We start from the raw sequence: 15,400 nt of genomic DNA, 5'->3' as shown, positions 1-15,400 counted from the left end.
CTATATCTCTCCTCAGCTATCTATCCATCTGAGGTTAAATTAACATCCAGTCTTCTCATATTTGCCTGAAATGCAATCATAGACAGAAAACCAGACGTCTTCACATAACAACTTGTACAGACAGTGTTACGAAGGATCAGATTAAACCGAATATATATATTTATTTATTGATATATATTGAATAGTATTTGTATATCGTTTGATATCCCTTGTATATTCCTTGTACATATACACGGAATATCCCTTTAGCCTACTATAGCCCATAATAGTTCATTCTCTTATTGGACAAAAGGACCAGGCGCCAGGGGACCAGCCCCTGACGTCAAGTTCAAAGGTACCGACGAGACATGTCCGTACTAGCCCCGGCTCCGCTCAGGGATACGGCTACCGAAAGGAGAGTGGCACTATTTGTTCACCGTGCATATAAATATGGCGCAAGTAAATGTAGAAGTCCTCTTATCCCTTAGTCCTTTACCCTTCTACCCAACTAAGTAACAGAACGTGAAGCCTCACCCACGATACCGCGTGCGGTGTAGTATGGCCTGTTTGGCCTTAGAATAGCATCGAGACCTCGTGCGAATTAATAGCTGAATTGTCAGAGTTTGGCACTGTACCGTCGAGTGCGACGTATTTCTATTAAGTAATAATAGTCTATCGTGTATGGTGCATCGTCCGGTTAGAGTTCTAAAGTGACCAGCATCTCCAACGCTTCCTCGTGTTATCTAGAGTCTTAACCAGGCTGGGCCGACCACATGGCGCCTTCATCCGAGGAGATCTAGACGAGGACCGAGGGACATGTACACTGGATTACCTACCCGACGACTGCTGAGCCCTATGCGGCTGGAATATATTTGCTTTGGTACTGTGATTTGTGGAGCGGATAATCGCCGACGCCTGTGAGTGTTGGATTTACCCCCGAGAGGAGTCAAGTTGAGTCGGCGCTCAGAGACTGAGGTCGCCTAGCTTCTTCTTCACTGTGGAGCTACAGCCTACAAGAGAACCAAGGTGTATTCATCTGCGGATCAAGAGTCTACTGCACTGTCTTCTGTACTTGAAGTCTCCCTAGATATCGTTGACCAGACGGTCTACTACCGACGGCTCTCCTACCCCCCCTACCGGCCTACAACCGGGAGGACCCCTTCCAGAATATCCTGCTATATCATTAAGAGTACCATAGATTTAATTCCCTAAGAGCCAGGTTGTATACTTGCTTCCTGCGTAACCAGAGATTGGACATTCAGTGTTGATTTGCCTACGAGTACTCATTTGCCTTACAAGTGCATTCAAATCATAAATGTAATAGTAAATATCATATGTACCTTTTGCTATATTAAATATTTGATTATTACCTTTGTGTGGAACCGATTTCATTGTGGGAAAGTGTTCATCATATTCAGATATCGTGTACTGTATGGCCAGTAGTTAAAGTACATAAAGCGGTAGTGGTTTAATGATACCATACTTATCAATACAGTCAGGGAATTGTACCCCTCAGTTACAATTGGTCCTTCGAGCCGGATGGTAATTAGTGTAATATTAATATAGTGGTATTAATATTGAAATGGCCTATGATGAACACTCCACAAAACGGTCCTCCTAAAGTAGAACGCCCGCAGCGTAGACGACAGCCACCTCAGTACTTAGAGGATTACGCTGCCAGTATACTACCTAGCCTTCTACAAACGGTAAACGCGGTAAAAGTAGAAAGTAAAATTATGTCCGACCCTATCAACCAGGATACCCCGACCACAGAGGCCCTAGTGGGTTCTAATGTAACTGACCAAGCTCACGGTGGGGACCAGGAGGGAACTGACACGACTTTACCCCCCGCCAAGACCGAAGAAGTAGTCCCCGAAGAGCTCCGGGAGGAAGACAACCCTCCAGAGATGGAACTCTGCACGGAACAAGATGAGGAGAGCGCCGAGGAGATAGAGCTCCAGGACTCCCCGCAGGGGAACGCATCCCCAACGGGTACTGCCAGGAGCGGATCACCTCAACCAGCGTCTTCCCCCAGCGAGGCAGAGAGGATGCTGGCACAGGCGTTCCTCGCCAGCCTAGCAGCCTCTACGGAGCGCGATCGACTCCAAGCACAGACGCTTAGCGAGCGCGAACAACTCCAAGCACAGACGCTTAGCGAGCGCGAACGCCTCCAAGCGCAGCAACGGGGCGACGAAGAGCGCATACGTCTGGAGATGAGACGCCTTCAGACGGAAGAGAATATGGCAAGAGACCGGGCCGACACCCAGCGTGCCGCTGCCGGTGCCCAAAGAGAAGCAGATCTCACCAAGCGCGAAGCCGAGCGCGACAGACTACAAGCCGAGCGCGACAGACTACAAGCGCAGCTAATGGAGCAGCTGATCACCAGGGCAACACCCCCTCCCTCCACAAGGGGTTCCAGGGCCTCGTCAAGACACGGGTCAAGGGCACCCTCCCCTAACCGATTAAGCGACCCTGAGCCCGACCACCAGAGAGAGCCTACACCCCCCTCCGAACTCCTTCCCCGACCGGTCCAAGTGAGACCCAGCTACAAGGAAGGAACGGCGGACACCGCGGAGAGGCTAAACAGACGACTACAGGATCTAGAAGACCTGGCAGAGGAAGAAGAGGGAGAAAAGGAGAGTCAAGCCCGACAGCAGCACATTACTCCACAGGACCAGGAGGTCCAGTACAGCCCAGGCTATACCCCCGCGGCTCTGCGCTACAGACCCCCGACTCTATTCACGGGTGAGCATGACGCACGACCAGTCCAGAGGAATAGTACCTGGACCAGCGGGCCATGGTACCCTGCCGGTACCAGCCCACCGAGAGGCGTAAGAGGAGACTCGCCCAGGAGGCCTCTCTTCCAACGCTCACCGATGTGCCAGCCATCCACGGCGTCATACATTGGCACACCGACGTTTCCAGACTTCACCCATGAGAACCGAGCACAGTACACGGAGCTACGGATGTGCTTAGAGACAATGATGGTGGATGTAGCTGATGAACGCCACAAGTATGCTATCCTATTGAAGCACCTGAAAGTGCCCAGAGCGCACAACATAGCGCTGGCCTATGCCACCTCTACTACCCCATACACAGCGGCTCTAGCAGCACTAGACCAAAGATATGGACGTATATGGGATTACGTAATACAAGAGATAAGGCATATTGACCGCCTACCCCCAGCAACAGACAATCGCTCACTAGACGACCTGTCTATCAAAGTACAATCCCTGGTAGGGATGCTGGGGGCGCAACGAGAAAAGGGTATGCACGAACTATACGCAAACTCGAACGTCGAGAGGATTTTAGAGAAGCTGCCGCCCGCCCGACAGGAGCGCTTCAGGCGGCAAAGAGACCACCGTGATCCTAACGGTCCCGAGCCATCCCTCCTAGACCTAGCCGACTTCCTGGCGAGAGAAGTCAGCAGCCTACGGCTGGATACGTTCGTGCGGAGCACACCAAGCTCCAGAGAGGGACCTAGGAGAGCAAACGATGGCCGAAGATCGGTGACTGTCATGCACCAATCAGAATCAGTACCGAGCAGCAAGAACCACAGTACCCCCTCGATGAAAGAGAAGTGGAAGATGGTGTGCCCGTACTGCGAGAAGGAACACTGGTTGTCACAATGTGACCTGTTCAAGAAGATGACCGCTGAAGAAGTGAGTCACTGGATAAAGTCCAACAGGCGCTGTTACCGATGTGCGCGCAGTCACATGGCAGCCGAGTGCCGCCTCAAGAAGAGGTGTAGTCGGTGTGACGGAGCCCACCTAGATGTCCTACACGACAGTAACAGAAGAAAGCCTGCACCATCCAGGAGCACAAAGGCAAGTGTTATGTACATTGACCCCGCTAGCAGCAGCGGCGCCCAGGTGCTCTTAAAGGTGGTCCGTGTAACACTGAGTTACCAAGATAAGGTCATGGACACTTACGCCGTCCTTGACGACGGGTCAGAGAAGACCCTTCTCCTTGCGTCCGCTGCGGCCCAGCTGGGGCTGCGGGGGAGCGAAATCCAGATGACAATTCGGACAATAAGAAGAGATCTAAAGACGATAAAGGGCGAGAATGTATCCTTCACTATCGCAGCAAGCGGGCAGCCCGAGAGACGGTATAGGATTACTAATGCTTTCACCAGCCAAGAAATAGGACTATCGCAGTACACCTACCCCATCGCCAAGCTGATGGATAAATATGTGCACCTGCGTCAACTCCCTATCCCGCTCATAGACGGTGCCACCCCGACCCTGCTGATAGGCTCCGACCATGCAGACCTCATAGTCCCGATAGACCGGGTCCATACAGGACCCAGAGGTTGTCCTGCAGCAGTCAAGACCCGCCTAGGATGGACATTACAAGGCCCCCTCGCCAAGTCTCTTAACCGAACAGCAGCCACTAGCTGCCTCCACTCCGGAGCGACAGAAGAAGACACCACACTCCTGCAGCATGTCGAGAGGCTATGGACACTAGAGACAATGCCCTTTAAGAACGAAAAGAAAGACATTCGTTCTAAGGAAGATATTTACGCTATAGCCCTCCTCGAGCAAGGGACAAAGAGAGTCACAGTCAACGGAGTGATGAGATACGCAACTCCACTCCTGAGGCGAGAGGGAATGCCCACCTTTCACGCCACAAAAGAGGCGACGGAGCGGTATCTATTGAACACAGAGCGGCGCCTAGCCAAAGACCCCGCTCAAGAGGCTGTGTACCGCGCTGAGATTAACAAGCGAATCACAGCGGGACACATAAAGAAAATTGACTGGCGACGTCGTGCGCTGCTCCGCGCCTCCCTGATCAAAGACGGCTTTGATCTCCGGCAGCGGGCCAGCAGCGACCCCCCAGTATTGCGCAGCCTCTCCCCCGAGGACAAGGCAGCGAGCAGCGACACCTGGATGGCGACCATCCCAGGAGAAGCCCAAGAAATGACACTAGGACTAGTCTGGCGCTTCAAAACAGACTCGCTCCATTATAGACACAAACCCCTGACCAAGGAGCAGGGAAGGTCGACGGCAATACCGACCACCAGACGGAGTGTATACAGAACACTCGCCAGACAATATGACCCGTTGGGATGTATTCTACCTTACACCACCAGGGCAAAGATGATTGTAAGAGCGCTATGGGACAAGGACCAGGGCTGGGACGATCCCATACCCGAACACCTTGCATCCACATGGAGAGAGTGGGAGACGGAACTCCGCTCACTCCCAGGTGTTAATATACGCCGCAGCTACTTCCCACCCACAGTGAGGCCAGAGACATGCAAGATCGACCTGCACGTATTCAGCGACGCCTCCGAAGTAGCCTACGGTTCGGTGGCCTACTTGCGTGCCCGAGAGGAGGGAGGAGAAATACATACTGCTTTCATCCTGGCTCGCTCAAGAATAGCCCCACGAAAGCAACAATCTATCCCGCGTCTAGAGCTCTGCGCAGCCCTAGCAGGAGCGCAGCTCGCCACGTTAATTCAACGTGAACTCACCATCCCGGTGCAAAGAACAATCTTGTGGTCAGACTCCACGACCGTACTCACATGGAACCAGTCTGATTCGTGCAGATACAAGGTCTTCGTGGGAGTCAGAGTCACCGAGATTCAAGAGTTAACAGAAGTAGCGAGCTGGAGGTATGTGGACACCAAACACAACCCAGCTGACGTCATCACCCGGGGAATGTCCCTGGATGACCTCACCCGTCACAACCTCTACAGTGACGGACCAGAGTTTCTCAAGCTCCCCGAAGAAGAGTGGCCTACACCCACCCCACGGGAGGCGAGTAAAGAGGAGGCCGAAAACAAGAAACCTATGTTCTGTGGATTGAACACACTCGTCTCCACAGACCCCGACATAGACGATTGCCTCACCCTACAGAGTGCGCAGCTAAAGACATTTCTGTGGCACCACCCAGAGGTTCAGCCCACAACTGACATTTCAGCAGCTGACTACGAAGAAGCAGAACTTCTTCTACTACAACGAGCCCAGAGAGACTCGTTCTCCGATGAGCTAGCCTGTCTACAGGGAGCAAAGCCCGTCCCATCAGACAGCAGACTGCTCCACCTAGCCCCCGAGAGCGACGCCCATAGTCTCATCAGAGTGGGTGGTCGTCTGCGGAGAGCCCCAGACTTACCGGATGACGTCAAGTACCCGATAGTCTTGAACAGCCGACACAAGGTCACAGAGCTGATCATAAAGAAATACGACGAGGATGTGCACCACGCAGGGGCAGAGAGAGTCTTCGCGGAGATCAGACATCGTTATTGGATACTGCAAGGGAGAGAAGCAGTGCGGCGCTTCCAGCGAACCTGTCTAGACTGTCGTAAGTGGCGAGCCCAGCCCAGTATACCCCGGATGGCTGACCTACCTCCCTGTCGCCTCCGACTCGGCGACAAGCCTTTTCACTCCACCGGTATGGACTGTTTCGGCCCGCTGTATATAAAGAAAGGAAGAGGAACCGAGAAGCGGTGGGGTATTGTATTCAAATGCATGACCACCAGAGCGATACATATCGAACTCCTTCCAACCATGAGCACAGACTCATTCCTTATGGCCTTCCGAAGATTCACATCACGGAAAGGAAAACCGTCTACATTATTGTCTGATCACGGGACAAACTTCAAAGGCGGAGAAAGAGAGCTGAGAGAGAGCTTCCAAGCTATGGGCCCAGAACTTAAGACCCACCTCGCTCCATCCCAGATTGACTTCCAGTTTAATCCCCCGAACGCACCTCACTTCGGTGGAACTTGGGAACGAGAAGTACGTTCCATAAAGACAGCCCTGTACGCCGTGCTTGGGGCCCAGACCGTGGCGGAAGAAGTCTTAATGACAGTCCTCACGGAGATCGAGGGAGTATTGAACTCAAAGCCCCTCGGTTACGTCTCAAGTGATGTAGCAGATGTCGACCCAGTCACCCCCAACACACTCTTGATGGAGCGGCTGGACCCCGCGCTACCCCAGACAATGTACAGGCCTGAAGAAGCGAACGGCCGAAGAATGTGGAGGTACAGTCAAGTACTGGCTGACAAGTTTTGGAACAGCTTCCTACTCCACTACCTACCGTCTCTACAGACCCGCCAGAAATGGGTGAAAGAGAGAGACAATTTGACAGAAGGAACAGTCGTCATGATTATCGACCAGTCACTACCCCGAGCTATGTGGCCGGCTGGCCGCGTAAGCAAAGTGATCACCGGTGCCGATGGAAAGGTCCGAGCAGCTGAAGTGCTCGTCCAAGGGCGGACCTACACCCGACCCGTGGCGAGGCTAATAGAACTGCCAAGGCTCCCTGATACTATCGATGACGACCATGACCCCATGACTTTGTGAACTGACTGACCCTCACAGCAGACATTGAGTAGTGGACAGTGCGGTTAATCTGTCTCTGCTTAGCTAATTAGGTGGGACTAATTAGGGGGCGGCTGTTACGAAGGATCAGATTAAACCGAATATATATATATTTATTTATTGATATATATTGAATAGTATTTGTATATCGTTTGATATCCCTTGTATATTCCTTGTACATATACACGGAATATCCCTTTAGCCTACTATAGCCCATAATAGTTAATTCTCTTATTGGACAAAAGGACCAGGCGCCAGGGGACCAGCCCCTGACGTCAAGTTCAAAGGTACCGACGAGACATGTCCGTACTAGCCCCGGCTCCGCTCAGGGATACGGCTACCGAAAGGAGAGTGGCACTATTTGTTCACGTGCATATAAATATGGCGCAAGTAAATGTAGAAGTCCTCTTATCCCTTAGTCCTTTACCCTTCTACCCAACTAAGTAACAGAACGTGAAGCCTCACCCACGATACCGCGTGCGGTGTAGTATGGCCTGTTTGGCCTTAGAATAGCATCGAGACCTCGTGCGAATTAATAGCTGAATTGTCAGAGTTTGGCACTGTACCGTCGAGTGCGACGTATTTCTATTAAGTAATAATAGTCTATCGTGTATGGTGCATCGTGCGGTTAGAGTTCTAAAGTGACCAGCATCTCCAACGCTTCCTCGTGTTATCTAGAGTCTTAACCAGGCTGGGCCGACCACATGGCGCCTTCATCCGAGGAGATCTAGACGAGGACCGAGGGACATGTACACTGGATTACCTACCCGACGACTGCTGAGCCCTATGCGGCTGGAATATATTTGCTTTGGTACTGTGATTTGTGGAGCGGATAATCGCCGACGCCCGTGAGTGTTGGATTTACCCCCGAGAGGAGTCAAGTTGAGTCGGCGCTCAGAGACTGAGGTCGCCTAGCTTCTTCTTCACTGTGGAGCTACAGCCTACAAGAGAACCAAGGTGTATTCATCTGCGGATCAAGAGTCTACTGCACTGTCTTCTGTACTTGAAGTCTCCCTAGATATCGTTGACCAGACGGTCTACTACCGACGGCTCTCCTACCCCCCCTACCGGCCTACAACCGGGAGGACCCCTTCCAGAATAGCCTGCTATATCATTAAGAGTACCATAGATTTAATTCCCTAAGAGCCAGGTTGTATACTTGCTTCCTGCGTAACCAGAGATTGGACATTCAGTGTTGATTTGCCTACGAGTACTCATTTGCCTTACAAGTGCATTCAAATCATAAATGTAATAGTAAATATCATATGTACCTTTTGCTATATTAAATATTTGATTATTACCTTTGTGTGGAACCGATTTCATTGTGGGAAAGTGTTCATCATATTCAGATATCGTGTACTGTATGGCCAGTAGTTAAAGTACATAAAGCGGTAGTGGTTTAATGATACCATACTTATCAATACAGTCAGGGAATTGTACCCCTCAGTTACAGACAGGTCTAACGATGCACAGTCATCACACTAGATCACATTAGACAGGTCGGCATGGGGTCATCTTAACCTTCCAAAGCCAAAAACAAAGTTATAGTCATTTATAGTGTCTCCAGCCAGTGGACCGCATTACCTACACATTAAACACACCAGTAGCAAATACCTAAATATCACTCAAACAGAAATGAATGAGACCACACAACAAAAACGAATGAGAGTCCAGAAAACAGAAACTAATGAGAGACCACACAACAGAGACTAATGAGAGAGACCACACAACATAAACTAATGAGAGAGACCACCCAACAGAGACTAATGAGAGAGACCACACAACAGAAACAAATGAGAGACCACACAACAGAAACTAATGAGACCACACAACAGAAACTAATGAGAGACCACACAACAGAGACTAATGAGAGAGACCACACAACAGAAACAAATGAGAGACCACACAACAGAAACTAATGAGAGACCACACAACAGAAACTAATGAGAGACCACGCAACAGAGACTAATGAGAGAGACCACACAACAGAAACTAATGAGAGACCACACAACAGAAACTAATGAGAGACCACACAACAGAAACTAATGAGAGAGACCACACAACAGAAACTAATGAGAGACCACACAACAGAGACTAATGAGAGACCACACAACAGAAACTAATGAGAGAGACCACACAACAGAAACAAATGAGAGACCACACAACAGAAACTAATGAGAGACCACACAACAGAAACTAATGAGAGACCACACAACAGAGACTAATGAGAGAGACCACACAACAGAAACTAATGAGAGACCACACAACAGAAACGAATGAGAGACCACACAACAGAGACTAATGAGAGACCACACAACAGAAACTAATGAGAGAGACCACACAACATAAACTAATGAGAGACCACACAACAGAAACTAATGAGAGAACACACAACAGAAACGTATGAGAGACCACACAACAGAGATTAATGAGAGACCACACAACAGAGACTAATGAGAGAGACCACACAACAGAAACTAATGAGAGAGACCACACAACAGAAACTAATGAGAGACCACACAACAGAGACTAATGAGAGACCACACAACAGAGACTAATGAGAGAGATCACACAACAGAAACTAATGAGAGACCACACAACAGAAACTAATGAGAGACCACACAACAGAGACTAATGAGAGACCACACAACAGAAACGAATGAGAGACCACACAACAGAGACTAATGAGAGACCACACAACAGAAACTAATGAGAGAGACCACACAACAGAAACTAATGAGAGACCACACAGCAGATACTAATGAGAGAGACCACACAACAGAAACTAATGAGAGATACCACACAACATAGACTAATGAGAGAGACCACACAACAGAAACAAATGAGAGACCACACAACAGAAACTAATGAGAGACCACACAACAGAAACTAATGAGAGACCACACAACAGAGACTAATGAGAGAGACCACACAACATAAACTAATGAGAGACCACACAACAGAAACTAATGAGAGACCACACAACATAAACTAATGAGAGAGACCACACAACATAAACTAATGAGAGACCACACAACAGAAACGAATGAGAGACCACACAACAGAAACTAATGAGAGACCACACAACAGAGACTAATGAGAGAGACCACACAACATAAACTAATGAGAGAGACCACACAACAGAGACTAATGAGAGACCACACAACAGAAACTAATGAGAGACCACACAACATAAACAAATGAGAGACCACACAACATAAACTAATGAGAGACCACACAACAGAGACTAATGAGAGAGACCACACAACAGAAACTAATGAGAGACCACACAACAGAGACTAATGAGAGAGACCACACAACAGAAACTAATTAGAGAGACCACACAACAGAGACTAATGAGAGAGACCACACAACAGAAACAAATGAGAGACCACACAACAGAAACGAATGAGAGACCACACAACAGAAACTAATGAGAGACCACACAACAGAGACTAATGAGAGAGACCACACAACAGAAACAAATGAGAGACCACACAACAGAAACAAATGAGAGACCACACAACAGAAACTAATGAGAGACCACACAACAGAAACTAATGAGAGACCACACAACAGAAACTAATGAGAGACCACACAACAGAAACTAATGAGAGACCACACAACAGAAACTAATGAGAGACCACACAACAGAGACTAATGAGAGATAGACCACACAACATAAACTAATGAGAGAGACCACACAACATAAACTAATGAGAGACCACACAACAGAAACTAATGAGAGACCACACAACATAAACTAATGAGAGAGACCACACAACAGAAACTAATGAGAGACCACACAACATAAACTAATGAGAGACCACACAACAGAAACTAATGAGATACCACACAACAGAAACTAATGAGAGACCACACAACATAAACTAATGAGAGAGACCACACAACAGAGACTAATGAGAGACCACACAACAGAAACTAATGAGAGACCACACAACATAAACTAATGAGAGACCACACAACAGAAACTAATGAGAGACCACACAACATAAACTAATGAGAGACCACACAACAGAGACTAATGAGAGAGACCACACAACATAAACTAATGAGAGACCACACAACATAAACTAATGAGAGAGACCACACAACAGAGACTAATGAGAGAGACCACACAACAACAACTAATGAGAGACCACACAACAGAAACTAATCAGAGAGACCACACAACATAAACTAATGAGAGAGACCACACAACATAAACTAATGAGAGACCACACAACATAAACTAATAAGAGACCACACAACATAAACTAATGAGAGACCACACAACATAAACTAATGAGATACCACACAACAGAAACTAATCAGAGAGACCACACAACATAAACTAATGAGAGAGACCACACAACATAAACTAATGAGAGACCACACAACAGAGACTAATGAGAGACCACACAACAGAAACGAATGAGATACCACACAACAGAGACTAACGAGAGACCACACAACATAAACTAATGAGAGACCACACAACATAAACTAATGAGAGACCACACAACAGAGACTAATGAGATACCACACAACAGAGACTAATCAGAGACCACACAACATAAACTAATGAGAGAGACCACACAACAGAGACTAATGAGAGACCACACAACAGAGACTAATGAGAGATCACACAACATAAACCAATGAGAGACCAGAATAGAATAGAATAGAAATACTTTTATTATTGCAGTGTCTAATTTCCCACGGGATAATAAAATTATTTCTATTCTATTCTATTCTATTCACAACAGAGACTAATGAGACTGATTCCAAGAAAAGCTGAATGGGTTTTTCTCTCTCTCTCTCTCTCTCTCTCTCTCTCTCTCTCTCTCTCTCTCTCTCTCTCTCTCTCTCTCTCTCTCTCTCTCTCTCTCTCTCTCTCTCTCTCTATTCAAATTAAAATAAGCTCTTTATTAGCATGCCAGTAAAAAACCTATGTTGCCAAAGGAATACAGTAATTCAATTGAGCTAATATTATAAACATTTACATATAATTAGTGAGACATTGACCATTCAATAGTATAATTATATTGGAAAAGAAAGAGCTCTCTCTCTATCTCTCTCTCTCTCTCTCTCTCTCTCTCTCTCATATTCACTATCTCTAGTTTTTTTTACATGAACAAACATGTTTTCTGGTAAAAATGGAATCCCAAGCTTGTAGTTCTTCCTGCAGGCCAAATACATTTGATTTGCAAATAAATAGTGACCCTAAACCTACTCCCCCCCCCCCCCCCCCCCCCGGAGGCAGTAGTACAGTACACTCTCACAGCCTCCTTTACGTTGCACAGTAAATACAGAACCTGATTCCTTCCTTTGGTGAAACAGGTCAAACATACGCTAAGCCATGAATCATGCATCACCCTGCAGTGGTCTCAACTCGTCTCACCCGTCGTCGGCGCTGAAGGCACCCTGCGCATGTCTCTCTCTGGGCCCAGCAGCAAACACTACAGTACGCAGTGCGGGACATTAGTTGTTATGTTATATAACTGTTAATGACCAGTGGTGTAGTCGAGTCACTAAATCTCCAGTCCGAGTCGAGTCTTGAGTCCCCCTTACCCTAGTTCGAGTCCGAGTTCGAGTCATCAAGGTTGAGTCCACTCCACAGATGTCTGTTGAAGTTGGAGGTCGTCCCGTCTCTTCAATAGTTTGTTTACATTATCGAACATCTAGCAGTGCTCTTGCTGGAATTTTATGTCAAATCCATGTAAGCAACGTGCATGATTCTGGGCGTCTCTTTAGGCATCTTAAGTACTGAACATGAGGGTATCGACGTGAATCCACATGTAGGTGGAACACACGTGTCTGCCCTTGCACAAAATGTAATAATGTTACAGTATTAATATAGCCATCAATATCTTATGCCAAATGATTAGGGCCTATTACCAAAAAGAAATGTATTTATCAATTAAGTCAGAGTCCTCGTCTGCACCTTCCAAGTCCAAATGCGGTCAGTGCTCAAGTCCAAGTCGAGTCACGAGTCCTGACTCGAGTGCTACAACACTGATAGTGACTGTAGAATTGTATAATATGAATGGAGAGGGTACTGTACTGTCTGGTATCCAGTTCTGTGGAAATGGCACAAAAAACAACAATTGTGAGAAAGCAGGGCGCTCGCCACGAATGCAGAGACGCTGGGATCGCCTGTTCGATCCCAGCGTTCCACATTGCTTTCAGTTTAGCTGGTCGTCCGTACTAATACACATTGGCCGTATTAGGGGGTGGGAAACTGATGGGTGGGGATCGGGCGTTGTGGACAGCGACTCCTACAGGTCGGTTGGTGCGCCTGCGCAGTAGAATCAGGAAGTGTCGGGGGCAGCGTGAGCCTCCCACGCGTTACTCCTCGCCACTGAGAGATCGAGCTGCGCAGGTGAAAAGATGCGACTGCTGTTACCTCAAGTACCGGAGGGGACTTGTGCTATGTATGACTTAGTCCACATTGCAGCCAGCTTGTGGGAGGCAAGAAACAGCGTTCGTGACAGGGGAGGGTTGAATTGGATGATACGAAATTGGGATGGGAGAAAATATAGAAAAATGGGAGAAAAAGTGAATAAAAAAAAAACAATTGTGAGAAAGCTTGGAAATCATTAGGTTATTAAGGGAGTTGCTACAATGAATACGCTAGGCCATTTATTTGTGTAGATGGTCAGTGCTTCTCTGCAACAGGCAGCAATGTGAGCCACAGGATAGAAAATCTGTTCAGTTGTTTCCTGGTCACAAGACAGTGATTGGAGCAAGTAACTCCTTCGGCAAGATTGCCCACCAGAGTTGCCCAAAAAGTTGCAATGTGCATAAATGCCTCAAGAATGATTATTATCAAGTTACATTCCTTCCTTTTACACCAATGCGTACTAGGATGCAATTAAGGACTTTTGGCAGTAGCCCTAGGAGGGTAACATACGGTTATTCTATAACCATAGTTATATGAGTATAGCGAGCGCTCTGCTTGTAGTGGAACTGTCCCTTTATCCAGTCTAATAATGAATAATTTTCTCCACATGCACACACCCATCCGCCTGGCCACACCCACATCCGCTCCTCTACATAAGCGGGGTCGTGGCAACACCATCAGCTCCTTCCCAAGTCTTTCACCACCGAAGGCGAAGACCGCGGGGCCCTCAGTGAGTCCGAGCAGAGCGCTCGCTATACTCATATAACTATGGTTATAGAATAACCGTATGTTATATATCGTAATAGCTTACGCTCTGCTCGTAGTGGAACACAGGAGCTGAGCAGAGCGGAAGCTCGACAGATGTACCCGCTGAGGCCCCCCACAACCATCAGAACCGGGGAGGACCCGAGCCCCCTAGACCCCCCTAGAGGAGGACGGGAGGGAATAGGATCCGAATGTGCAAAGAGGGTTTAGCAACTCAAACGCACAGGGTGAGCAGACCGTGGGACTTACCTTCACACAGAAGGACCCGCGACCACTCAGGCGCGCATCCCACATGCCACCAGGGAACGGATGGGAAGCAAAACACCCCCGTCACAGCCCCCAACATCACGGGGTAAAAGGTCAAGAACCCAACCCCGTGGGTTGGGCCGTAGCAGCGGAGCGCGGAGGAGGACAATGCAAGGCAGCTATCTAACATATCCTCCGCTGTTAGCTGACATTAGCACTAACATGACCTACCAAAAATGTGAGCTGTCAACTACCAAATGTAGTTAGCTGTGAATCAAAGATAATCTTTGATTAACACAAATTAGCATTTTAGCTGTAGAATTTGGTAGCTGACATAGCAGCTCTAATGTATGTTATCACTAATGCTTGTTGACAGTAAAATATGCTTTGCATTGAGGGATAGATGCGTTGCATTGTCGGATAGATGGACAATATTTGATGACATGGGGGCAGCCATACTTAATACAGTCCACCATTGCTCCACCCTCCAAGAGAAATGCTGTTTTGAAAAATCCTGCAGAAATATAATGCAGGACAGACGCGAAGTGACTTATACAATGGCTACCGGTCTTATAAAGCGCCAGTCATCGAGTCGAGTCATCGAGTCGTTCCAGTCTGCAAGAGACCTTTTTCCATTCAGTGACCCTGAAACTAAAAACAATTTTGTCTCCTAGGA

General features: G+C 47.8%; 1 protein-coding gene across 1 annotated transcript in view; it reads right to left on the bottom strand.

Moving 5' to 3' along the window:
- Positions 1-15,400, bottom strand: part of LOC311229459 (UPF0606 protein KIAA1549L-like) — a gene marked incomplete at both ends in the record, with an annotated part of 283,918 nt that overhangs the window by 201,740 nt on the left and 66,778 nt on the right.

Source organism: Notolepis coatsorum, assembly GCF_963971535.1.
Source record: "Notolepis coatsorum genome assembly, chromosome: 6".
Lineage (NCBI taxonomy): Eukaryota > Metazoa > Chordata > Actinopteri > Aulopiformes > Paralepididae > Notolepis > Notolepis coatsorum.
Note: the sequence above shows the minus strand (reverse complement) of the source record. Positions and strands in the feature narration are given on the sequence as shown.